The sequence below is a fragment of the Eriocheir sinensis genome, chromosome 1 (assembly GCF_024679095.1).
Source record: "Eriocheir sinensis breed Jianghai 21 chromosome 1, ASM2467909v1, whole genome shotgun sequence".
NCBI lineage: Eukaryota > Metazoa > Arthropoda > Malacostraca > Decapoda > Varunidae > Eriocheir > Eriocheir sinensis.
Window position 1 is genome coordinate 6,754,386 of NC_066509.1, and position 22,443 is coordinate 6,776,828.

The 22,443-nt window shown below is 42.2% G+C and overlaps 1 protein-coding gene across 1 annotated transcript in view; it reads right to left on the reverse strand.

Annotated features, from left to right (window-relative positions):
• The window catches only part of LOC126986028 (lanC-like protein 2), a 38,862-nt gene extending 22,568 nt beyond the window's left edge, over positions 1 to 16,294 (reverse strand). The window contains exon 1 of the mRNA XM_050841741.1: positions 16,205 to 16,294. The gene's annotated coding sequence lies outside the window, so the exon portion shown is untranslated. The remainder of the gene's footprint in view (positions 1 to 16,204) is intronic.
• Between the last annotated feature and the right edge of the window lie 6,149 nt (positions 16,295 to 22,443).

Sequence of the window (22,443 nt, forward strand, 5' to 3'; positions counted from 1 at the left end):
CGAAAAAGAAGAAATGCGACAAAACGGAAAATAAAATAGAGCAGGAACAAAGGGACCACGGAAGAAAGAAAGCAAAAGAATAAAGAACAAAAGAAGGACGCACTTTTCTCAGTTAGCCAGGAAGGAAAAATGGAAATAAATAAGTCGGTGCAGAGGGAATAAGTGATAATGGAGAAAAATGGGACGGCCAGGGAAATGCAAATAAGCAACAATTCGACGAAAATTAGGAGGAAGTCGGAGAAAAGAGGCGAGAAAGTTTTAAAAGTCTGCACTACGTAAGAAAAAAAAGAGAGCGAGAGCGAGAGAGAGAGAGAGAGAGAGAGAGAGAGAGAGAGAGAGAGAGAGAGAGAGAGAGAGAGAGAGAGAGAGAGAGAGAGAGAGAGAGAGAGAGAGAGAGAGAGAGAGAGAGAGAGAGAGAGAATCCTTTCTTTAATTCTTTTCTAAACAATGGGAAAATAATTGTCTACGTAACTTTAGAAGACAATGCTCACTTAGTTTCTTTTCAGAGTAGCATCAACATTATTAGCAGGAAAGGAATTAGTGGTAGTAGTAGTAGTAGTAGTAGTAGTAGTAGTAGTAGTAGTAGTAGTAGTAGTAGTAGTAGTAGTAGTAGTAGTAGTAGTAGTAGTAGTAGTAGTAGTAGTAGTAGTAGTAGTAGTAGTAGTAGTAGTAGTATAGTGTAGGTGAATTAGTAAACAAGCAAAACCATAACGTAAAGTAACACACACACACACACACACACACACACACACACACACACACACACACACACACACACACACACACACACACACACACACACACACACACACACACACACACACACACACACACACTTGTGACTCAGTCCTGACCTATGTCGGACGTGGGTCACGGCGCTCCGAAAGGAGTAGTCCGGGGACAGCCTGTTGGCCTCTCCCCTTCCCCTTCATCCCCGTCTCCCCTTTCATCAAGAAACCTACTTCAAGAAACACTACTTAGCAAGTTAATTTTGTGACATTAAGTGAAATCATGGTGACAATCTGAAAGAGAGTGAGTGGAGTGCGTGTATGGTATACCGGGAGGACACAGATAGCCGAGTGTGTCGCCGCCGCGGCCTTCCATCAAGTCCCTGCTGACGCCCCGAGGTCTCCCCAGGCTCACCAGCCCGCCCATCCTGCTGTTGGAGTCTGGTCAGGTGCAGTGCAGTGGAGGCTTAGTCACTCAGGTGGCCCCCACCTGAGCGACTAGGCCTCCACTGCACTGCACCTGACCTGACCTGCAGGCTGCTCACCACCGAAGCTGCGCAGTCTGTTCCCAGTAACAGCAGCGAGTCTTCACATCTGCCTCGCCACCTGTATTGGATTAGCGCTCCACCTATAAGCCCCTTTCTGAGTGACCACCGATATCGCCTCTACCTGCTCTCAGGCCACCTGCTGCTACCTGACCCAACATTTTGACCTGGGGATGACCTCGGATTAACACCTACTCGCCTTCCAGAAGAGGATTACCTTCCCGCCTCATCGCTCTACCACACCGCACTCCACCACCTCCTCACCCCTCAAACATCATCACAACTTTCCCTCCGTTACTGTAAATTACCTACTCCCACACCCCATTCATATCTATACAGTTCAGAGGAGGATGACCAAGATGATTCAGGGGCTGAGGAACCTCCCATATCAAAATAGGCTGAAACATCTAAACTTACATTCACTTGAAAGACGAAGAGTGCGGGGAGATCTGGATAGAAGTATTCAAATGGGTCAAGGGTCACAACAAAGGCGATATAAGTAAAGTATTGAGAATTAGTCAGCTGGATAGAACACGCAGTAATGGATTTAAATTAGAAAAGTATAGATTTAGGAGAGATATAGGCAAGCATTGGTTTAGTAATAGGGTGGTGGGGGAATGGAATAGATTCAGCAATCACATAGTTAGTGCAGGGACGATAGCTTGTTTTAAGAGTAGACTGGATGACTACATGGACGAGGATGACAGGTGGCAGTGAGGTGTGGGTGCAGTAAGGAGACAGGGTACTGGAGCGTACGCCCGTACCGAAGGTAAACGAGGATCAAGCCTCTACCTGTAACCCCTGAAACTACATCTCATCCATCGTGAGTAGTGGGGGGGATTCTGGAGCTGCCCTGTGTAGGTCACTCGGCCTCTTGCAGTTTCCCTATGTTCTTTTGTTCTTATGTTCTTAATCTTAATATGTACATTTTCAGCCTAACGGCTGCCATCTCCGAAATAAACCAATTATTATTATTATTATTATTATTATTATTATTATTATTATTATTATTATTATTATTATTATTATTATTATTATTATTATTATTATTATTATTATTATTATTATTATTACACAATGCTGTAGCCTGACATGACCTGATTTGCGATGACCTTTCGTGACCTCAGGGAGTTCAACGGCTTTGCTCAAAACACGGCCGCTATTTCAAGTCCTTTAGTCTGCCCTCAAGCGGCTTACAACTATCATATTTTCAGCTCTATCTTTTCCATTCCTCGTTTTTCATTCTTGGCGTCATCCGGGAGAATGAAGAGAAGGAGAAGGAGAAGGAGGAGGAGGAAGGAAGGTAAAGGTTTGTGGTATCTGTAATGCATTGGCGAATTTTCTCTTTCATAGTCATTTTTCTTCTTAATCTTCAATCTGTTTTCTTTCCTCCTCCTCCTCCTCTTCCTCTTGCTCTTCCTTTTGCTCTTCTTCCTCTTCCTCCTCCTTCTGGTTCGTCTGTATCAGCCTCCTTCAGATCCATCCTTTTCTCATTATAGCTCGAGACGTTTCTTTATCCTTCAAACTTCCCCTTCCTCCTGATCTGGGATACAACGGTCTGTCCCACGCTCGCAGTACTATCATCCCTCTTATTCTCTTCTCTCTCTCTCTCTCTCTCTCTCTCTCTCTCGCACCAATTTTCACCAGTCTTGGCTTTCATTTTCTCTTTGCATTACTTTTAATAGGATCTGTCGGCCCATTCTCTGCGATCTTTTTATCACGAACACTTTTATCCTTCGCGACACATTTGTATTGTCTACCTTGCCTTTGTTTACTATCTCAGAGCATAAGAGAACGCACCAGCTTCTGTCCTGTAGCTGTATACGTATTGCTCTTTAACTTTAAGCTGGCGAACAGATCGACAAGAATAGATGGACTGTTGGATAGATGGATGGTTCTTTGGATGGGTGGATGGTTGGACGAATGGAATAGATCGACGTATGGTTAAATTAGCGGAATGAATGGATGAATCAATGAGTCGGTTACACACATACATGAAAACATAGTGATATTCTAACCCGTACATGTGATATACTTACATACATACATAAACATCCAAAACACACATATATAAGTGCATAAATTGGATAGATATAGACACCAAGAATAAAAGGTGGATAAAATAAAAGAAAGAAAGCAGAGATGGACAGACAGACACATAGATAGGAAGGTAGATACATGGATAGATAGATAAGTAGGTAGACATGTAGAGAGACAGGGATAGATAAATATAGATAGATAGATAGATGGATAGATATATAGATAGAAAGGTAGATAAATATATAGGTTGATAAATATAGGTAGATTGACAGACAGGTAAAAGAGAAACGACAGACAGGTTGATTTATAGATCCAGGTGCAAGTAAAAACAAATATTATACGACTCATCTACAAAATAAAGCAATAAAATCTGTATAAAAGAAACATTAAATAATCATTGGGGAGAAAAAAAAAGACGATTCTGACACCTGACTTCTCGATTAAAAGAAAATAAATATACGACAAAGAATACAATCGAGAGAGAGAGATAGAGATGGTTGAAAAGGAAAGGAAAAAAGCAGTAAATAACGAAACAAAGTAATATAGGAAAAATGAATGAAAGGGTTTAGGAAAAGGAGAATGAGAAAACGGAAAAGAATATAAATAGAAACGAGGAAGAGGGAAAATAACAAACGAACAAAACGAAAATGAAGAAAAAAAAGAGAGAGATTTTTCAAAGACAAACGAGGGGGAAAAACAAAACAAAAAAGCAGTTAAGGTGAAGCAGCAGAAAAAAGGAGGAAAAACGACAACAAAAATATGAAAGAAGGTGAGAAAAAAAACACCACCACCCGAACAGTTAACTAACGAAGCGTCTTGAAACTTTCCACAAAAAACTGAACAATAAAGGAAAAAAAAATAAACGAAGATAGAGAAAGACAAAACAAAGCAAACTCCCAAAGAAAATAATAAAAAATAAAACGCCCAACAAGAAAAGACGAGGAAAAATTCTTAACAAGCGCTTGGTTTCGAAAAATATATTATAAAAGAAAAGCTAAAAAAAAAAAAAAGAAAAGTCCTTTGCTCCTGAAAGAACTTAATCAACGGTGTTAACGACGTGAAATAGAGGTCGTTAAGAAAGAGGGGGAAGGAGGAGGAGGAGGAGGAGGAGGCTGAGGCAGAAAAGATATATAAAGAGAGTGAAGAAGAGGAGAATGGACGGGAATACATAAATGCAGACTTAGGAAGAAAAAGGGAAAGAAGAGGAAGCAAAGGAAAGAGTGGAGGAACGCATTTGGAATTAGTCTGATGATCAGGAGGTTAACAAGGGAGAGGGATGCAACGTTGCCCAAAACTGCTTCCATCACCCAAATAATTGCCTCCATATATGGGTATCGTTTAAATGCTTAATTATTGGTGCTTCTTGGCAATAGTTTGGGCCATAAACCGGTAAATACGCGGCTCTCGAGTACGATAATCTGGCAACTGTGGAGTGATGAATATAGATTAACAGAATAACAGAGCAAGGGAGAGAAAATAATGAACGTTAAATAAAAAATAAAAAAAACGGTAAATGGAGGAAGAAGAAAAAATGGGAAAGGAAAATATTGAAATGGAAAATAAAATAGCAGGTGAAATAATTAAACAAAAGAGGATGAAAATAACAGGAAAAAGAAAAAAAGCAACTAAAACACAAATTGGAAACATGAATCGCAGTGGGAAGAGAGAATATCAGGAGACGATTAAGCGACTGGAAAAGTTAAACAAATCGAGTAAAATTAAGGCTAAGAGGAAAACATAAATAAAGAAACTAAACTGAGAGGGATTAATGAACGAAATTAGTGGGAAGCAAAACAAAAAGGGAGTATTTGGCCTAAATGAGTCTGTAACAGCAACATATATAGCTTTCCTTTGTATTCTTCTCTTAAGTCAACGAGCGCCTCTAATTACATCCGGGAAGCCATTAACACAAACTAGAACATGTCCATCATTCATTTACTGGAAGGTCGACTGAGTGACTGATTAATTGAGTGCTTGATTGATTCAGTTCTTCAATCACTCATTCGATCAGTTTGCTAGTCAGCTACGTTGGTTATTTATTTTTATTTTTGTCAGTCTATCCGTCCATCAGTCAATTCGTCATTCCTCTACTCATCTACTCAGTCCGTTCAGTCCTCGGCATAGCTGGGCACGATAACAGAAAACCTTATTCCCGATAACCGATAACTGATAATGAAAAACCTTAACGGCGATAACCGATATTCGTTAACTAGAGACACAAATATAGGCGATAACCGATAACCGATACCCGATATAAATCCACAATTCCGATACTAGCTAGCGATAAGTCCGATAGGCGAAAACGATATTATATTGATATTTCATATAGAACAACATTGATGAATTCAAATTTTCATTATCTGTATTTTAGGAAACTTACAAAACCTTAAAACCACACGTTGACACGTACCTATGGACGGTAATACTAGAAATGCCTGAACCGGTGTTGTGTTATTTGGCGTCCCCACCGTCAAAAATTGTTTACAAACACTGGTCTCTCGTGAACGGTGCATGCTCAGACCAGCAAGCGTAGACCTGTACAGTCTCACAAAGCTTTTAAACCGTAATTAAGAGTTGCTGGAAGGATGAATCAGACATATAGTACCACTACCACCATCCTCGCTGTTTCTAGAACGACACTGTACGAGTTGTATTTATATGTACAGAGTGTACGTCGTTCTAGAAACAGCAAGGATGGTGGTACTGTATGTTTGATTCAGCTTTCCAGCAACTCTTAATGTGTTAAAAAAGCATTGTGAGACTGTACAGGTCTACACTTAATGGTTTGAGCATGCGCAGTTCACGAGAGACCAGTGTTTGTAAACAAAAGCGCCAGCTTTTGACGATGGGACACCAAATAACACAACACCAGGTGCCTTCAGTATCATGGCATGGTCACAAACGAATATGGAGTATCAAATTTGAGGCAGTGAATAATCATTTTTGGGGTAAAGTTAAATGATTTTTCTCTATGATATATTGATTTTTGAGTAGCATAAAAAAAATAACCTAGTGTTTTAATTTTCATGATCTAAGTATGAAATCTCATCACCGAAGATATTTCATACCCCGAAGTTTTTTCATACAACACCGGGCCACACATGCGCAGTAAGGAGACAACGTTTTTTTCTGAGAGGCGGAAAAAAAGTAGCGATTATCCCTAGTTTGGTTACAAAAGTAACGAAGATACCGATATATATTTAAATAAGTAGCGGATGGCCGATAACCCGATTTTGTTATCAGCGATAAAGTATCGCGATAACTTATCGCGATAACGCCCAGCTATGCATCCCACCATACATCCCATCCAGTCACTCAACACCTCACGGCTCACACCATACCCAACCACATCACACCTCACACCACATAGCATGTTAATATGATACACTTATTTTTAGAAACTGTCACATTTATTCAATTTAATCGCCATGCATAGGCTGACGTTGATAGAAAGTGTTTCCCTGGTGTCTGTGTGATGTGTTGGAACTGAAAATTACTCAACATATATACAGTAGTAAAGAAAAAAATATTCATGTTAACATGATACAAACTTTTTTTTAGAAACTGCCACATTTATTCATTTTAATCTCCATGCATCGGCTGACGTTCTGGTGTTTGTGTGATGTATTGAAACAGAAAATGACCCAACAAACACTGGTAGCACGTGATGGAGTATGTTTACAAGGCTTCCCGAGGAACTGGGAAAATTTGTGCACAACAGCGGCTTTGTGGTGCAATCTAGGAAAACTTTTGCATTATAAGGCCTGTATTGACGCTTTAACCTTGAGAGGCGTCACTGCCTGCCTCCACCCCCAGTCACTCCTCATCACACATCACACCCAACCACACCCCATGATACATCACACCTATATTTGGGTCACACGGACTCCTCGGTATGTCAGTCAGTCAGTCTATCATTCATCCATTATTCCCTGTGTCACCAAGTCCATCAGCATTATGTTAAAAGCCTCCGTCTGATCGTTAGCAACAGCTGGATCGTCAGGCATCAGTTTATTGACAGATATTTCGTTAACCAGTTTCGTTCATCAGTCATCCAATCCACTCCGAGTTTGTTGACACACGGCCAGTTTGTCCCTTCCTCATCCTGCCTAAACATTACCCTCTTATTAACAGCCGCTTGGTCGTGCAACAGTTTATTGACAGCTATTTCTTTAACCAGTAAGTCGTTTCGCTCATCAGTCTACCAATCAGTCCAGCCGTTTGTTGACACATGGCCACTTTGTCCCTTCCTCATCCTGCCTAAACATCACCCTCTTATTAACAGCCGTGGTCGGGCAACAGTTTATTGTCAGGTATTTCTTTAACCAGTAAGTCGTTTCGCTCATCAGTCAAGCAATCCTGTCCGGCAGTTTGTTGACACATGGCCAATTTGTCCCTTCTTCATCCTGCCTGAACATCACCCTCTCTCAGTAATAGTCACTTGGGCAGACAATCCAGTAAGTCCGTCTATTCATGAGCCAGTCAATTCGTCTCAGGAGTCAGACGGAGGGAGGACGGTGTTGGTGTTGGTGCCGGGGCTGAAAGGGGCCGCGGCTTGTGAGCATTCAGGAGGCGTTCAATAAAGGAAGGCAACGGAGCTTTATATTGGGTTGACGTCCCCTGCTCCCTGTTTGGACAGTGCTGTTATTACTGCTGGGGATAGTCCGGCTGATAGAGAGTTCCTGCTGGCTGTCTCTTTCTCCTTTCCTTGTGTCTGTCTGTCTGTCTGTCTGTCTCTCTCTCTCTCTCTCTCTCTCTCTCTCTCTCTCTCTCTCTCTCTCTCAAAGACTTGCTCAACCTTCCTAGTTTCGTAGATATTGTATAAAAAGAGAAATTTGATGCTTGACTATTTTTTCCACCGTTTTGTCAGCATTCGTTACCATCTGTACCCTTCACTCTCCTACTCGCATTCCCCTTATTCTCGACTCACCCCTCTAGCCCACCATACACCTTTAGTGCCCTCTTAGACGCAAACTAATTTAAGTAAAAACGAAAGAAACAATTTGATAGAGAATGTAGCATATGACCATCTTTTGTAAGCACGGTTCTGGCTTCGACACCCACAACCTTTTCAACTTTTTCGCTGAAGAGTTAATATCAATCACCATTTTACTTCAGCTTCTTGCAATTTTAAGTTTTCTCCGTATGATTTGTGGGACATCCGGCACCCACACTCCTGTCACTGACCCTTCCATCTCACTTACACGCATCTTCCAGCGCACCCCAAGCACTATAACTTCCCCCTCCGCCTTTCTCATCTTGTCAGCTCCACTCTATTTAACCCTCCACTCACTTCTCACAGCCCTTCCACAAACGCTAAACGCAATCCCAATCCCAATTAATAATCTCTAGTCTGGCTGACGATCTATTATCAATTTATACTCGTTTAGCTCTAGAAGTGAATGTGGTTGATTGCCCTAATATACACTTGACCTCAGCCATAAACATGAAAGCGAGAGAGAGAGGCGGTGTGAATCTCAGACGCGGAGCCATTGAGCGAAAGTTACGCGGGGTGGGAACGCGAACTCTGCCTGAATGTGTTGCCACGCACGACGCTGCCAAACACGAATGCTACAATCAGTTTTAGGTGATGGTGTTCATGCTCCGTGTTGCTGAGGATACACGCTTGCATTCTTCATGGGAAATGTTCAGTTTTACGTCCGTGCCCCGAAAACAGGAGAGTAACCATGTTTGGATACGGCAGAAAACGGCTCATTTCACCAGAATTAATCCTATTCGCTTCAAATTAATACTTTACTTACTTTATTTTTAGTGGCAATCTCGTTGGAATGGTCTGCCGTCTACGTTTTTCAGCCTTCCTACATTCAATAAAGAAAGATAATATCAAGAAAACTGGATTTTTTTTTATGGTGAGTTACTTTTTATTGTATTTTTAAATTTTTTCGTACTCTGCTTCTGTTTTGGCTCTTGATATGTTTTATTTCTTTGCTGAGCGAGAGAACAATAACTGAATAAAGAAAGGAACAACGAAATCAGGGAGCTGTGGCACAGAGCCAGGCAGGGATACAACACCATTAACCTTCACCCCCGCTTTTTTTTTCTCTCTCTCTCTCTCTCTCTCTCTCTCTCTCTCTCTCTCTCTCTCTCCACTAACCTTGAACAACCCAACATCTTACACCTATCTGTTCACTAAACCTTCTCTAACCACCCTATTCCATTACTCACCCATACCTCATCCTCACCCATCACCGACCCCCACAGAGACACTTCACAACCCACAACAAAGCCAGTCTCGCTAAGCTTCCACCCCCTCCTTCCCATTCCTCGTCCCTGCCCATCCGCTAACCTTCACAGACACACGCCCGCCCCTTTCAGCGCCCCGGCACCTCAGACACACCGGCAAGGCGGATCACCAATATTGAGACCGACTGTCGCGTCCCAATCACCAGGACGCTCGCCACCGCCTGCAAATCCAATTAGATTCTCCTGCTGCTGCCTGTAGTGTGTGAGGTGGGGGGGAGGGGGGAGGTTTGTGTATGTGTGTGTGTGGGTGGGGGGGTCGTGGGGGGAGGTTGTGTGTGTGGGGGAAGGAGGGGTAGTGTGTGTGTGTGTGAGTGAGAGAGTGAATGAAAGGCAAAGCGAGAGAGAGAGAGAGAGAGAGAGAGAGAGAGAGAGAGAGAGAGAGAGAGAGAGAGAGAGAGAGAGAGAGAGAGAGAGAGAGAGAGAGAGAGAGAGAGAGATAGAGATAGAGAGAAAGAGAGAGAGAGAGAGAGAGAGAGAGAGAGAGAGAGAGAGAGAGAGAGAGAGAGAGAGAGAGAGAGAGAGAGAGAGAGAGAGAGAGAGAGAGAGAGAGAGAGAGAGAGAGAGAGAGAGAGAGAGAGAGAGAGAGAGAGAGAGAGAGAGAGAGAGAGAGAGAGAGAGAGAGAGAGAGAGAGAGACCCCCGTCGGAAGTGGATTACCGTTGATACAAGCTTAGAGACAAGAATTCTGCATGTGCATGGATAGTCAGACAAAGACAGGCGTCGGCACAGATAGACGGACGGATTAGACAGGGTACACACACACTACGCCTCGCCCTCTCTATACTGCACCTCTCTTACCTTCACTTCCTCTTTGGTCTGCTATGCTTTGCTCAGTTTAGCTTTGATGTGTCTCTTATTTTGCAGAAACACATACACAAAGTCTCTCTCTCTCTCTTACACACACACACACACACACACACACAGATAAGTTGGGTTTATCTTCTTTCACGTGTAGCCCCTGTTCACCAAGCAGTGAGTAGGTACGCGACGTCAGGCAAGGAGTTGTGACCTCGTTGTCGCGGTGTGATGTGTGTGGGTGGTCTCAGTCCTACCCAAAGATCGGTACTACGAGCTCTGAGCTCCTCCGTAGGGGAACGGCTGGCTGTCTCGAGAGAGACTAGCAGCAGACCCAGAGGTGAATTACACACACACACACACACACACACACACACACACACATTACTCTTGATAATTAGTTAACGTTTTAATTTATTGTCCGAGTAAAGGTGAGGAGCTCCAATATATATTGCCCTGACAGCCGTGCCGGTGAGGGACGACCCCCGCGTCATCTAATTACGCCGTGCCATACTTCAGGGCAGCGCCATACAAAATGTGTCTCTGGCCGCGGCCAGTTTTAAGGTTCATGTCTGGGACACAAAAATATATTAAGTTGAGCTGGGTTTAATTAGCGCACAAATTACCTGTAGCGTCTCATCAAGCCGCGTTGTTTATTCGCTTGGTATCAAATAGAATTGATCTTTTTTTATATGAATGACAATCGGGTGGTGCAGTCGATAATAATAATAAAATAGTATAACATTAATATCAATAATAATAATGATACAACAACAACAACAACAATAATAATAATAATAAAAAAATAATAATAATAATAATAATAATAATAATAATAATAATAATAATAATAATAATAATAATAATAATAATAATAATAATAATAATAATAATAATAATAATAATAATAATAATAATAATAATAATAATAATAATAATAATAATAATAATAATAATAATAATAATAATAATAATAATAATAATAATAATAATAATAATAATAATAATAATAATAATAATAATAATAATAATAATAATAATGATCATAAAAATAAATAAAATAGCACCATAACTAACAATCATATGGTGAACAATGCCAACACCAATACTAAATAAAATAACAAGGGGATTAACAAGGGCGATTTAAAATAAATACCCACATGAAAAACTGATGTGAGAACACTCATTAGAGGATAGAAGCTGGATAAATTAAGGATTAGGGAGGAAACAAGCAAAAACTGGTTACCCAACAGACTGGTGGACGAGTGGCACAAACAGAGCAGGCATGTGGCTGAGGCAAACACGAATAAAAGCCTTAAATGGCGGTTCGATGTACTTATGAATGGGGAGGAAATTTGGTGAATAACCGATCTTCAAAAACTGCTATGTGTAGGTCGTCTAGCTACTTACAGTCTCCCTATATCCTTGTTTATATATATGTAATGATAACAATAGCAATAACAAAAGGAAACATTAACTGAAGGGTAACAACAACAATAATAATAACTGAGAATTTTAGAGCTACCATACAAACAGACACAAAGAAAAGAAGGTAAAGCATATGGAAACGAAGAGAAAGGAGTGAAAGGAAAGGTTATGATAGGATGGGAAAAGACGAAAATAAAGCAGATGGAAAGGAAAAGAAAAGAGGGGAGAGGAGAAGGGAAAGTGGGGTGAGAAAAGAAGAAAATGTTTATCTATCAAAATATCATTAAAACTATCAACACGACAACAGGGGAATTTAAAAGCAATGATAACCAAAGACAACACAATGAATAAGCAAGGAAGGGAAGGGAAAACAAAGACCAGGAGCAGCGACCAACCACAAAGGAAAGCTCTGAGAGAGAGAGAGAGAGAGAGAGAGAGAGAGAGGAGAGAGAGAGAGAGAGAGAGAGAGAGAGAGAGAGAGAGAAATGAATGCATGAACGTGACTATAACAAGAAAAATACTCCTTCACACCTTTAACTCTCTCTCTCTCTCTCTCTTACAGACCCCACGTAGAAAAGTTTATCGGCTGTTGCTGTCGCCTGCACACACACACACACACACACACACACACACACACATACAGACAGACACACACAGACACACACACACACACTCAGAGATAAATACACCCTTTCAACAATTTATTTCACTTTCGTATCTGGCCGCGTTTCCCATCCTGTCCTGTCATATGATACAAGAACGCAGACACACACATCTCTCTCTCTCTCTCTCTCTCTCTCTCTCTCTCTCTCTCAGCCTTGTGTCCGTCTCGCAGCGGCTTACGTTCTAAAGGAGGAAGGGAAGAATGGAGGAAGAGATGGATGGAGGAAAGAAGAGGGGAGATGAAGAATTAATGGAATGGCGGGAAAAGGAGGATGGATAAGGAGCAGGACCACGGGAAGGAAGAGATGAAAGAATAGAGGAGAGTGAGGATGGAGAAGAAAAGGAAGAGGGGAGTGAAATGAGTGAGGAAGTGAGTGAATAGGAAAGGAAAGAAGCAAAAATTAACGTAAAGAAGAAGAGTGAGATGACGGTAGGGAATGAAAAGTGGATAGAAGGAATGAGGGAGGATATTAAACAGTTCCCCTCCTTCTCCTTTCCTTCTCTTTCCTTCTCATACTCTTCCATTCCCTTCCCATCCTTTTCTTTTCCTTTCCATTTTCGTAGCTCCACTTTGTTTATTTTCCCGTCCTTTCTTTTTCTTTCCCCTTTTCTTTCGTCCCCCTTTTCCCTACTTTCTCTTCCTTTTGTTTCTGCTTCATTTTCTTCTCTTCTCACCCCATTTTCCCCTCTCCTTTCCCCTCTTTTCTCTTCTTTTTCATCTGCTTTATTTTCTTCCTTTCCCATCCCATCATACCCTTTCCTTTCCCTGCTTTCTCTTCCTTTCCATCTGGTATGCCTTCTTTTCTTCTCATTCTTTTCTCTTTCATTATCATCTGCTCAATTTTTTCCCTTCTAATCTTCTTTTTTTACTTCCTTTCCCCACTTCTTCATTCGCTTCATTTTAGTTTCTTCCTTATCCTATTTTTTTTCCATTTCTTGCCATTAGACTCCTTTGTCTTCCTTTTAAATCCGCTTCTTTTTCGTCTCTTTCCATCCCAATTCTTCCATTTCTTTCCACATTTCTTTCACTACCCCCTTCGGCGTTCCTGTGCATGACGAGAGGCCGGATAACTCCTCCCCTTTCCCCTCTTTTCCCCTCCTTCCCCCTCCCCCTCCCCCTCCTACCCCCTTCTCCTCCCCCTTCCCCCTGATAAACGGAGCAGCTTTTATCTTGTCTTCGCTATTCTTGTTTTCTGGTGCATGTTGTTCCCAAAAAGACAACAAAAAGGCATTGTGTTTGTTATCTCTCTCTCTCTCTCTCTCTCTCTCTCTCTCTCGTCTTTTATTATATGTACATTTTTCTTCTCAAAGATGTCGCGTCCACTTGTTGAACGTAAACGACCAACTTTTTTTTTTTCACCTCCGTGTCACTCGCATTTTTCTTTCAGATGCAAATTACGGCTGCGTGTTAGGCTCGTTGTACTTGTTTGCATTTTCTTTTATTCTAGTTGGGTATTTGTGCTTTTCGAAAATGTAAACTCGCTAATGAGTACAACTTTTTGTTTAATGTTGTTTTCATGGGGAGTGTTTCCATTCATTCATTTTCTGCATCCAGGTAATTGGTATTTTCACACATTCGCAGCACATGTGGAAACCGATAATTTTTTATTGTTTTAACTAATCATTTTCACTCTTATCTGTTGACAGGCAACTGTTACGTTTATTAATGAAAATATGCAATATGTGTGCCAACGAACAGTGGTTTTACCGATAAAAGCGTCTTTTTACAGCATTCTCTCTCTCTCTCTCTCTCTCTCTCTCTCTCTCTCTCTCTCTCTCTCTCTCTCTCTCTCTCTCTCTCTCTCTCTCTCTCTCTCTCTCTCTCTCTCTCTCTCTCTCTCTCTCTCTATTTCATTTTCGCAGTATCTTTTCTTAAGGATGAGAGGTAAGACGTTTTTGAGTAGCGCAGGTATCGTATACCTAACCTTTTTTGCTGTGAACTAAAGCGCTGCCCGCCGCCCTGTCATCTCTTCCCCGGCGCACTAAGAGGCGCCGAGACTCGCCTCGCACACAAGTAATCAGTCTTCCATTGTCATCCTCGGAAACAGTTTTAGCCAATCATCACTAGCCGATGACCACTTCTATTGTGCGTTTTATTTTACCTTCACCCTCTTTATTACACAACACTCTCCTCTCGTTGACGAAAACGTGTCAAGCAATTAATGTAACAAAGAGAAGGTGAAAAATCATAGAAAACATAACAACAGTCTAAAGGTCAGACGTGTGTGTGTGTGTGTGTGTGTGTGTGTGTGTGTGTGTGTGTGTGTGTGTGTGTGTGTGAGAGAGAGAGAGAGAGAGAGAGAGAGAGAGAGAGAGAGAGAGAGAGTGAGAGGAAGAGCAAGAGGGAGAGAGTGGGGAGGCGGGGGGATTCACAGCCTTACACACTAGCCAGTCACATCACGCATTTACTCCCCCGGAAATTCGCCAAAAAACTCCTCGAATGCTTCTCTTGATTGCGAGGCGAAGGCTGGAGCGGAGACACACGTATTCAGGCACGGGAGGGAAAAGGTCGCTAAGATCTTTCTATATAGATAAAAAAAAAAAGAGGACTTCAATGCCAACGAAGCATTACTGAGGAAGGGACAAGATCAACAGGAATATGCGTCGTAAATTTTCCTCTTATGGATCACATTTTGATTTGATTTGACCGAAGGACTCATAAAAAAATCCTGATCTAGATCTCTTAACCTACTTGATCTTATTCCTTTTTCGCTGTCAGACCAGAGTGACTGATGCATGCTGGCTTTCTTTTCCAACATGAAGGGGAAGGAAAGAGCTATGTATGGAGAAGGAGTAAGAGGAGAAGAAAGACGAGAAGGATGATGATGAAGTGAAGGAGGAGGAGGAGGAGGAGGTGACTTAGGATGAAGAAGAGGAGGAGCAGAAGGAAACACTGAATAGCAGGCAACAGAAAGCCTGTTGGCTTATGACGAGGCTCCTTTTTATAGTTAATTCCTTTCATCAAACACAATATCCTGACCTGTATAACAAACTGAAGCGTTTGCTTTTCGTAGGTACTGGAATGTTTAATTCGCTCGTCACGTTAAAGTTACGATCAGGAAGTTTGTTTCTATGATGGATGACCATTTTGCCTCTTCGGTATCTGTAAACCATTATTTCTAGGAATGGGGTTAATTTGTAATTTAGAATATTGGAATAATTGACATTACTGCTGTTAAGAAATCCGGCGATGTGTCTATCCTCTGTCACGACACCGTTTTCGTATGTCAAAGGATCGATGTACGTTGTTTTTCTTTTCTCCTCTTATGAGTGTGAAGAAATCTGCATTAATATGATATTGGACTGCCTGCGTCCCATGCCAAGTGTAGGTCAACCTTGGAGCAGCAGGTGAGAGGGTACGCTGGAGGAGCATCACCTGTCTCACCTTGATTATTATTCGGCACTGACTCAAAGGGACAGCTGAATCAGAAATGAGAGAGAGAGAGAGAGAGAGAGAGAGAGAGAGAGAGAGAGAGAGAGAGAGAGAGAGAGAGAGAGAGAGAGAGAGAGAGAGAGAGAGAGAGAGAGAGAGAGAGAGAGAGAGAGAGAGAGAGAGGAGAGAGAGAGAGAGAGAGAGAGAGAGAGAGAGAGAGAGAGAGAGAGAGAGAGAGAGAGAGAGAGAGAGAGAGAGAGAGAGAGAGAGAGAGAGAGAGAGAGAGAGAGAGAGAGAGAGAGAGAGAGAGAGAGAGAGAGAGAGAGAGAGAATGTCTACTTGATATGTAAACCTTATTTTATTACTAACCTCGGCCTCTGCTAACACCCGCCTCTCGTCACACGCTTTCCGAGGTGAGCGATGACTGGCGGCAACGCGTCCTCTGATTGGCCGGCCCGGGCGAGGCGCTGGACGGGATTGGGCGCCCTAATCCTGGAATGGACCAATGGACGTCAAGGCAATCACGCTAAATGTCTGATCGAGGTACACACACACACACACACACACACACACACACACACACACACACACATATGCATTGAATCTGACATACACACACATTAAATCAAACACACACAGGCAAAAATAAATAAATATAACTCGAACATTCTCTCTCTCTCGCGTGCCTGGCGTCGGATAGATAAAAATACCCCTTCCGCCCACTATATTTTGAACTTTCAACATGTGTCAAGTCTATTGAACAGCCACTTCACCTTTAATGGACTATTTCTACAGTGGATTAATAAACGAACTATTTCAATTGCTTACACAATGGTTTCTGGTTCACTTGACGCTGCTGCTGCTGCCGTGTTTCATCAGTTAATATTAATGCTCTTACTCAGAAAGGCGAGGAATAGTTACAGTTACGGGTTGATGATAATTCTTTTACTACTACTACTACTACTACTACTACTATTACTACTACTACTACTACTACTACTACTATCACAAATACTGATACTAATAATGGTCAGCGATATGCAAATACACCAAATCGCCGTAACCTCGGTCAGGTGGAGGCGAACAAAGGACCTCATTCAGCCAGCTAAACGATAAAAAAGTAACTAACTGAAAAATGCGTAATCTGCGCGTGGCACGAGTTCCATTGATGTAATAAAATCATGTAATAACATTTAAAATAATAATGCTCTACCTTCAGCTGGAATGAAAGCATAAACACAGGTTAACAGCACACACAAAAAAATCAAGGTATGACTATACGAATGAAGTTTAAAATGAGAAAAAAATACTTTCCCATCATCCTTTGTGGTGGCTTAGAAAACGTAGCTCATTTCCTTATCGTTCAAAGAAAATGGGTTTAGGAACTTCAAAGTTGTGACTCCAAAGGAATGCGTTGACTAAACGGCCGCTTATAAATAAATATTAAGTAGGGTTGGGGAGGTTCTAGCCATCTCTTCCTCCTCCTCATCCTCGACACACCGTAGCCCCCAGGGAAACTTTGGCAATAGTAATATTAATGTTGTGGCCATACATTATAGCTGCGCGTGGCTGCGGTGCTCATCTCCGTCTCGTTATGCCTAGAGCCTGTGATGAGTAAGAACCCATTTCCTCTGAACACAAGGCAAGTGTGATATTCCAGTTACCAGAGTTTATCTTACCCAGGTTTTCCCAAGTAAACATAAAACAACCATGTCGAGAGTATGAACCGCGGTGTGGAATGCAACGTTACTGAAATGGCCAGTTCGAACACAGGCCCGCTGTTTTTAGCAAGGCATGTTAAACACAACACAAAATAGGAGCAAGACATAGAAATAGGTTTCGGATTAAGCTGTGTTAGTGTGGTTAAACTGGCGTAGTGGGGAGTGTCGTGGTGGTGTGGTGGCGAAGTAATGATGCCGTGGACAAAGTAGTGGACATATTGTGGAATCGTGGTGTGGAGTGAAATGTTGTGATGGTATTGTGGCTATGTGTTGTGGACATTGTTGTGGTAAAATTGTGGGCAGTGTTGTAATGGTATTGTTGTGTTGTGGGCAGTGTTGTGGTGGTACTGTTGTGTTGTGGTGGTACTGTTGTGTTGTGGGCAGTGTTGTGGTGGTACTGTTGTGTTGTGGGCAGTGTTGTGGTGGTACTGTTGTGTTGTGGGCAGTGTTGTGGTGGTACTGTTGTGTTGTGGGCAGTGTTGTGGTGATACTGTTGTGTTGTGGGTAGTGTTGTGGTGGTACTGTTGTGTTGTGGGCAGTGTTGTGGTGGTATTGTTGTGTTGTGGGCAGTGTTGTGATGGTACTGTTGTGTTGTGGGCAGTGTTGTGATGGTACTGTTGTGTTGTGGCCAGTGTTGTGGTGGTACTGTTGTGTTGTGGGCAGTGTTGTGGTGGTACTGTTGTGTTGTGGGCAGTGTTGTGGTGGTACTGTTGTGTTGTGGGCAGTGTTGTGGTGGTACTGTTGTGTTGTGGGCAGTGTTGTGGTGGTACTGTTGTGTTGTAGGTAGTGTTGTGGTGGTACTGTTGTGTTGTGGGCAGTGTTGTGATGGTACTGTTGTGTTGTGGCCAGTGTTGTGGTGGTACTGTTGTGTTGTAGGTAGTGTTGTGGTAGTACTGTTGTGTTGTAGGTAGTGTTGTGATGGTACTGTTGTGTTGTGGCCAGTGTTGTGGTGGTACTGTTGTGTTGTAGGTAGTGTTGTGGTGGTGTTATTTCGTTGTGGGGGTGTTGACCATGACTTAGTTCACCACCGTCCTCTTACTCAGTCTGATAACTGTATAATTTGGTGTAGAATTTTTCCCTAATTTTAACTGCCTTCCCCATATTATTGTGACAATGCCGTTTGCATCTTTTAGAACAAACAACTGATGTCTGCCATTGCCCAGTCCTCTCATGGCTGCTTTCATGCTCATGATGTTTTGGAATTTCTTCGATCTTGTCCACGTCACTGCTAAACTTTCAAAAACAAACTCATGCGCGCGCGCATTATTATTATTTTTTTTTTGCCCCGGCCATCACTTTTTTCGTCATAAGAGCGTTTTTAACTGAAAGATCAAAGGCACTACGGCTGAATAGTAGCTGACGGCAATTAGAAGCATAACACAAAGGATGCCACAAGTTGGAACGCGGGAAGCGGGGCACAATGTTCGAGCGGGGCTAACGGGCGCGGCACACGGAACACCAGACACTAACGAGCTGTAAACCTGAACGGCACAATGAGAGGATCAGCAAGCAAGCAAGAGTGTATGATTCCAAGCGTTGTGAGCGAGAGAGAACATGAGAGGATTCCACGTGCTGAGAGAGGCTGCTATTTTTCTTGTTTTTGTTTTGCCCTTGAACTCTTCCTCTGTCCACCTGTAGCAGCGGCAAAGGCATACTTCAGCTTCAGTTCCGAAATGACGACGGAGGAACCAAGCAGTGAGCGCAGGAACGCGGGCCAATCAGAACTGTCCAAGGCATCCCGAGAAACTCTACGGTCCCTTTAATTGGACGGGTTGCCTGCGAGCCACGTCCTTTGAAGAAGACCCGAGAGCGAGGTAGTCAGGAATAAAGAGTCCCCTGTCCGTGTGTCCCTCCTCACCGCCCGCCTACACTTGTCAGGATGTCCGCCCAGTAGTAAGAATGGTAATGGTAAATAATATAACTCAGAAAATAATGATAATAAAAATAGTTTGATAATGAAAATAATGATACTAATAAAAATAATATGATAATGATAACAACAATAAAACTAGTGGTGATAATAAGAATAAGAATAAGAATTAGAAGAAGAAGAAGAAAAGGAAGACGAAGAAGTAGATGTAGAGGAAGACGAAGAAGAAAAACAAAAAAGAAAGAAAGCGGAAGAAAAAAAAAACAGCAAAATCAAATCACAGAGAATAGAAAACGAAGCATCACAGATCACGAAAGCTATTCACTGAAATCTAACAAGATAACAATAAGCAACAGGATATTCGTAACGTCGGGAGTCTGAGCGGCATTGTGGGATCCGAGCCAAACAAGTGAAGATCGGGGACCATTGTTAGTGCGCTCATTGATGTTTATAGAAGTTTTCCTATTGTCTGAAAAAGAGAGAGAGAGAGAGAGAGAGAATGTAGTCTGATTTTCTATGTAAATCTATGTAAATTCTCTCTCTCTCTCTCTCTCTCTCTCTCTCGTAACGTTCTTCGTTATCTACCTACGTATTACAAAACCCTCCCTCACACAGCTTATTTCCTTTCCCTCCCTCAAACACCTGTTCTTGCCTTATTCAATCCTTCCTTCCTTCCTTTCTTCCTGCCTTCCTTCCTTCCTAGTTTGCTTTCTCCTTTCCTCCCTCCCTCTCATTCATTCATTTATTCTTTCTATCTTTCTTTTTCTTTCTTTCTTCATCCCTTCCTTTCTTTTTCTCATCTCTTTTTTCCTTCCTTCTTGCCTGTCAACCTCTTTCCTTCCTACCTTCCTTACTTCTTGTCAGCCTCCCTATGCATATCTTCCGGGCTTCCTTCACTGACTCCTATCCTTCCCTGTGCCTATTATCCTTCCCTCCCTGCCTCCCTTTCTTATGGTAAGGAGCTTCTTCTTCCGGGGTCTCTTTCTGCTGACGAATGGACTCTCACACCAGGCGTATGATTACTTATTTTCCGTCAGATGGAGGAGGAGGAGGCGGAGGAGGAGGAGGAGAAGGAGGAGGAAGAGAGAGAGAAGAATGGAATGAGAAGGAGGAGAACGAGGAGGAGGAAGAGGAGGAAAGAAAAAAAAAACGAAATCGAGGTCACAGTGGGAGTGTCGTAGGCCGAAAATTAATCACGAGGTCTTGAGACGGGATCGGCGGCTCACAGTTGAAGTTTGGAGGGTGTTTGTGGTAGTGATGAGGGTAGGAAGAGCTTGGTAGGGCGGGATTAAGAAGAGAGGGAGCGAGTCTTCAGGGTGTATGGCATCTGTGAGGCTTAAGTTAGTGTAAGTTAGGGGCGGTTGTTCGTGTAGCTTCGTTCAATAGTTCATAAGCCACTTTCTATACTGCTCATCTATACCTCCTGTGAACTTATATATACTGCTTGTCTATACCTCCTGTGAACTTATAAATGCTGCTTATCTATATCTCCTGTGAACTCATATATACTGCTTGTCTATACCTCCTGTGAACTTATATATACTGCTCGTCTATACCTCCTGTGAACTTATATATACTGCTTGTCTATAGCTCCTGTCAACTTATATATACTGCTTGTCTAAACCTCCTGTCAACTTGTATATACTGCTTGTCTATACCTCCTGTGAACTTATATCAGACTCTTTCTCAGGGATGCAGGGGAGTTCTGTTTGAAGAGTACCAGGTCGTTACCATATAAAAGTCGTCATGGCAGCTCTTACTTGTAACTGTGTAGCAGCATAAATTGGCAGCGCTCAAGGCAGAATGAAATCCCTATGGTATGAACAAAACCAGTTGCATTTATACATCCATTTTTTTAAATTCACATACTGGCTAGCTTGTGGCAACGGGGTTCGACGAGATTATGTTTTCGCTGCAGTTTGTCGACTGTCTTTGTCTGACTGTTAGCAGCGTTACACCAAAAAAATATTCGCCCATTTTTTTTTATGAAGTCTGGTGGTGTGTAGCATCGTGGAAAAAAACCCTGACCCATTACATTTTGGAAATTTCCGAGAATAAGTGACCGAATGAGTGAGATGAAAGGATGAAAAACAAATTGAATGAATGACTTTGGGCGGCAATTTGAGAGAATTAAGTAATAAAAATAGCATTGTAGACTTTTCACATGCCGGTGTTATTGTTTTACTCGAATGAAAGGATCAATTAGGGACCAACTCATCTACTTAATACCTTCTCTATTTAGGCGGAAACAGCACATTAAAACAGCTTCTTTCATGCTCACCGGAAAAAAACTCGAGCAGGAAATTATATTCTTTTAGTTACACGGCCGAGGACTGGCGGAGCGATGCAAGGTTAATGGGGGCAGCTACATGCCGCAGAAAAAAAGAGAACGACAACGGAGAAAGCTTTCGAAATGTGTGGTGTGTGGGAGGATGAAAGGCACGTGCCGGGCTCGGGGAATTTATTTTTTCTAACTGATGTTTCCGTTCCTCGAATCAGATGTACCCGACCCCGCATTCCTGTTTAGCGTGAAAGTTAAATCAAACAGTAAAAAAAAGACAGGTAAATTTTCAGTGATTAAAACAATATGAGTAACAACAATGATAATAGCCAAAGAAAATACAGCAAAAGCATCTAAACAATTACTACAGCACCCCGTCAACAACGACAAAACTTCAGTTGCATAAATTACCAAATGAAAGTCGGGCGAAGCAACCTCCCCCGAAAACCTTAACCATCCAAGCCAACTATTTCTGCTGTTCTCCTTTTCTGAGTTCTCCAAGCCTCAGCAATACAATATGTTCTCTCTCTATCACGGAGAAGACGGAAAGCGAATGGAGCTATATGAGGAAGAGAAGGAGGAGGAAAAGTTGGAGGAGGAGGTGGAGGAGGCATCTGGTCTTGACGTACTTGAACAGAGGACAGGGAAGATTAAGACGTAAACGGAGAGAAAGGGAAGATGAACGTTTTTTTTTTTTTTTTTTTTAGCTGGAAGGAAGAATGGAGGGAGAAAGGAA